Here is a 5,708-nt window from a genome sequence, read left to right on the forward strand (position 1 = left end):
GGCTGAAACTAACAAAACCCCATGAATTTGATGTTCAGAAAATGAGAACTCTATCTGATGCTTGCGTTTCCACAGGGGTCGCTGCAGGGGTTGTCCTGAAGGGGTCACGATGCTCAAGGACAGCGGCAAGTTCAAGAGCTAGGGTAAGCAGGACCATGGCAGCTAAAGACTTCCCTGAGTGTAACCAATTTACTCTTATTGATTCTCAGATCAAAGAGATTCAGCTCAAAAATCAAAAGATGCTTCTCTCTGCCTCCCACCAAGTCTTCAGCCTTTCCCAGACACCTCACAAATCCTCCTTTGGCTTTGATTAGCCTGGATGCCTCTAGGTTGGAAATTATCTTGGAGTGGGGGTAAGGATTTGAGTGCTCTGGGATGTATCAGTGCTTGGTATGCTTGGTGCCCAGAGGTCCTGGATAGTGTCCTAATGTTGGCCTCAACATCGAGTTCATCTATAACCTTTGCCAAGTCACTTAAACTCTCTTGGGTATCTTTATCTCAAATATCAAATGGGAATAAAAAGTATCTAGCCTTCTGATTAAGAAGCAGAGGCTTTGGAGTCAAATAGAACAGGGCTCAAATTCAATCTGTCCTGTGCATTCTTGGGTGAGCCACTTCACTTCTCTGAGCCACCATTTCTTCATCTGGAAAATGGGCTGCCAGCAGGTCCAGCCTTATAGGGTCATTGTGAGTTGCATAAATGGATTTTGGTAAGAATAAGAGAGAATTGTGTGGGAAAGAAGTACTAAAAACTCCAAAGCCATCTGGAAATCACACATTGCATTTTGGGGCTGGGTTTGGGAGGGTACGCCCCAAGGAGGGGTCAAAAGAAGGGCAGTAAATGTAGAAGGTCCCAGGAAACTGCCACAGTGCAAGGCAGGTGACTTTCCAGGACTACGGTGTGTGTTCCATGTGATTATGATTGTGATGTCCCCACCTCATCCCACTGTCACCCCCAGCAGTGTCGATACCACACCAACTCCCCCTAAAGGTAACACCTCTGGTTGTGGCAGCTTACCCCAACAACCATTCTCACCTTCCTCCTTTATAACAGGATGACAATTTTATTCAGGCAGCAACATTCCCAGATTCACCTGGATCTAGTTATGGCAAAGTGACAAAGTTTTAGCCAATGAGATGTAAATGAAAGTGTTGTGGGGCACTTGCAGACAGACTCTCTAAGAACAAAGGCATGCTCTCTTGTTTTCCTCTCGGGCCTAGCCCTATGGTCTGGCATAGACACCTAATGGCTGGTGCAAATCTAAAGATGGCAGCCATGCCTATATTAGAAGTGGTGAGTCTGCCTAAAGGCACTGTGGAGCCTCCGCTATCAAGCCTGGAACACAAGTCTGAACTTTTTCTCTATGTGAGGAGAAACCCTTGTGAGCTTAAATCTGCAAGGATTTTTCAGTTTTTAGAGGATGGGAAGGAGTCATGCTAGCTTGAACTGTTGAAAACTGTGTTTTAGAGCCAAGTATCTGGGAAGGTTATTTCCAGCGTGAATCATCATCTGAAACTCATTTCCAATGGCTTTCAGTCAGGTCAGCAGAAAGCAAGTTTGGGACATCTACATCATCTTTATTGGTAAATACCTGTGCCTTGGAGGTCAGAGGTAATGTGTGCTTCTCCACTTAGGTTCCCATAGGATAAGAAAGCCTGAAGCAGAGGCTTACTCTCTGCTGCCCCAAATGGGAAAACCAAGGAGAATTTCCAGAGAAACAACTGGGCTCCATCTTGAAAAGTAGGTAGAATTTCAACCAGCAAACCGAAAAAAAGACACGAGACAAAGGGAACAGTAGAAGAAAAGACATAGAACAGATCATCAATCTTTGGAAAACAGAATAGAGTAGGCTACAGACTATTCATGAATGTCACATGCAAGTAAATTTTTGCTAAAGATATATATATATATTTTTTTTAAAGCTCTACAGTAAGTACATCAGCAGGGAACTGCCAGAAATTCAAGCTGGATTCAGAAGAGGACGTGAAATGAGAGATATCAGTGCTGATGTCAGAATCTTGGTTGATAGTAGAGAATACAGAAAGATGTCTATTTGTGCTTTATTGACTATGCAGAGCCTTTTGACTATGTGAATCATGACAAGGTATATATAGAACTACAAAGAACAGGTATTCCAGAACACTTAATTGTGCTCATAAGAAACCTGTACATAGACAAGACTCATTTAAACGGAACAAAGAGATACTGAATGGTTTAAAATCAGGAAAGGTGTGTACTAGGGTTGTATTTTTTTCACCATATTTATTCAATCTGTATGCTGATTATCTGAGAAGCTAGGTTATGTGAAAAAGAACATGGCATCAGGGTGAGAGGAAGACTCATTAACAACCCATGACAGGCATATGATACAGCCTTGCTTGCTGAAAGCAAAGAAGATTTAAAATATTTACTGATGAAAGCCAAAGACCACAGCCTTCAATATAGGTTGCACCTCAGTGTAAAGAAAACAAAAATCCTCACAACTGGACCAATACACAACACCATGATGAATGGAGAAAACACTAAAGTTGTCAAAGACTTCGTTTTGTTTAGATCCTTAATCAACACTCATGGGAGCAGCAGTCAAGAAATCAAATGGTACATCCCTTAAGCAAATGTACTGCACAAAACATCTAAAAGATGTCAGTTTGAGAACTAAGGTGCACCTGACCCAAAGCATGGTATTTTCAACAGCCTCATATGCATGTGAAAGTTGGACAGTGAATAAGGAAGACCATCAAAGAATTGATGCATACATTGAGTTATGCTTTTGGAGAATATTGAAAGTACCATGGACTGTCAGAAAAATAAACAAATCTTTGTTGGGAGAAGTATTGCCAGAATGCTCCTTAGAAGCCAAGACGGCAAGACTTGTCTCTCATACTTTAGACATGTTATCAGGAGGGATCAGTCCCTGGAGAAAAACATAAGGCTTACTTTAGTAAAGTGTAAGGTCAGCGAAAAAGAGGACTAACCCCAATGGAATGGACTGGCTGTGGCAGCAGCATTGGGCTCAAGCATAACAACAATTGTGAGGATGGTGTAGGACTGGGCAGTGTTTCGTTCTGTTGTGCAGAGGGTTGCTACGAATTGGAACTGACTCAATGGCGCTAACAACAATAATAGGCTACATATATCTGTGGAATTTTTACCAGATTATTTGGGGCTTCTTGTATAGAATTATACATCTGAGAAGTTCAATGGGGGATTATTATTTTTTATCTTGTCTTAATTCCAAATGTTAAAAAACCTAAAATAACAATTTTGTAAATATATGCATATATGTATATATGGTTTTTAAAATATTGAAATGAAATACGAATATATACCACTGACTGAACATTTATTTTATTCTGGTATTCTTCATATATTATTTTATGTTATCCCCAGGACAGCCCTCTGAGAAAAGTTTGCTATTATCCTTACTTTGACTATATGAACTTTAGTAATTTGCTCACATTTTCACACTTAGTAAGTAAGAGTCAATGAGAGGATTTGACCCCTTGGTTTATTTAACTCCCAAATCCATCTTCTTAACCACTAAGCTTGACTCTTTTCCAAATAATTCACACCAAAATGCTAACAGTAGTTACTTTTAGTGGAGGGATCATGGATGAATTTCCATTTTCCTAATTTTCTACAAGAAAAATATATTATTTTTTGTGATAATTTCACACATAGGTAAAAGTGCATAATATAAATTTACAGCTTAATAAATTGGAGAATAGACATCCATGTAGCCTTTCTCTTTCTACTTTGTAAAACTTTTTTAATGGGCATTTTCAAACACAAAAAAAGAATAATATCATGAACCTGAATCTCCTGTAACTATTACCCAGCTTCAGCAATGACAAACATTCATCTAGTCTTTTATTCTCTATTCCCGCACACTCTTTCTCCCATCCCTACTAGAATGTTTTGAAGCAAATCCCACATTTGTACACATATAAACAGTTAACAACATATTGTTGTTGTTGTTAAGGGCCGATAAGTCAGTTCCCACTCATGGCGATGCTGTGTAGAGTTTCCGAGTAGCAGCTGGTGAGTTTGAACCACCAACCTTCTGGTTCAAACCAACCTTGCAGTCCAGTGCGTACCCTACAGTGCCACACCAGGATGCCTTTTAAAAACATATCCACAATATAATGCTAAGAATTCCATAATCTTATCAAATATCACATTAGTCTTCATATTTTCACATTTCAAAAAATGTGCCAGACATTTTTTCCTTTAAACTTGTTTTGGTCAAATGAGGATCTAATCAAAGTTCACACATTGCATACAGTTAAAATGTGTTCCCCACCTTTCAAGGGGGCAGCTCTTAGAGAAGATAATCTGGGTACTGGGTTTCTCACAACTATGGGGTTGGACACTACTTTTAGGCATTTTGTATTTCATAATTTAGGACATATAAAATGTTGTGTATGTATTTCTTAAAGAGGAGATACAGCATAAATTTTGCTCAGGCTTCTTATTCAAACCTTAAGTTACAGAATTTTTACTTGAAGTCCTTCATTTTATATTTATATGTCTTATTTATTTGCCTTATTTGACTGTATATGTGTGAAATAGTTTTAGAATAATAGCACTGATACTATTTATAGTAATTATTTTTACTGAAAACAGTTCAAGATTTGTTTTCCCTTCTTTTGTACTTGGTATGTATACTACTAGGTATATACCGTGGTAGATAAATCACTGTGTTTTAAAAGTAATTTAAAATAATTTCCCATTTTGTGACATTATGCCGACTTGATACACAATTAGGTTTACCTGCTTCCTGTGGGGTTTTGTTTCTTCTTCTTCTTCAGACATTGTTATTTTCATTATTGAGTTAATTTTGTTTTATAATTATATAAAATATTGACCCTGTTACAAAGTCAAATATACAAAGAAAGTCCAACTACACCCCTGTTCCTGCTACCCTTCTCTTCCCTTCCACTGTAGGTAGCTGTTATTGTTTCTATCATCATTACTATTGTTTCATACTGGAGTATTTAAAAACGCATTTCTAAACAACAAAGATGTCCCTTCTAAACAATAGTCATGCATTGGTTTTAATGAACCTCACTGCTATTCATGTGCCTTTTGAAAACTTTTCTCTGAGAATTTCTGAGTCTTCAGTATCATTTAGAGTCCTGAAGTGGTGCTATAGGATAAGTACTGGACTGCTAAGCACAAGGTCAGCAGCTCAAACCCACCAGCCACTCTTCAGAAACCCTTTACAGGGTCGCTTGAGTTGGAACCGACTAGATGACACTTGACATCACTCACAAGCAGCATCACTCACAAAAAGAGAGGCTTTTATGGGCAGAAAACCAGGAGAATAGGGATAAAATTTCCCCAAGAGTACAGAGTAAATTCAGTAAAGCTTTTCAGAAGGTACTTTTCAGGAATGGAACCACTAAATGGAATGATGGAATGCACACACCAGCCTCCCCTTGCTCCTTTCACGCTGCCCTGAACAAGTCATTTTGATTCTCTAAATCTAAAGGACCCTACTTTGAATCCCCAGGTGAATCTTGGCAGCAGGCCTGGTGAATAACCACTAATAAAAACCAGTGGCATCCTGGAGGGCTAGAGCTGAGAGTAAAGCATCCAGCTGATATGAAGTGAGGGGCGATGCACAGGAACACCCAAACTTGTAGATAGTACCCATTCAACCTAACTTCAATGGCTTGATGATCAAAACTCAACTAGAGGAAGA

Source organism: Chrysochloris asiatica, unplaced genomic scaffold (assembly GCF_000296735.1).
Source record: "Chrysochloris asiatica unplaced genomic scaffold, ChrAsi1.0 scaffold00037, whole genome shotgun sequence".
Taxonomy (NCBI): domain Eukaryota; kingdom Metazoa; phylum Chordata; class Mammalia; order Afrosoricida; family Chrysochloridae; genus Chrysochloris; species Chrysochloris asiatica.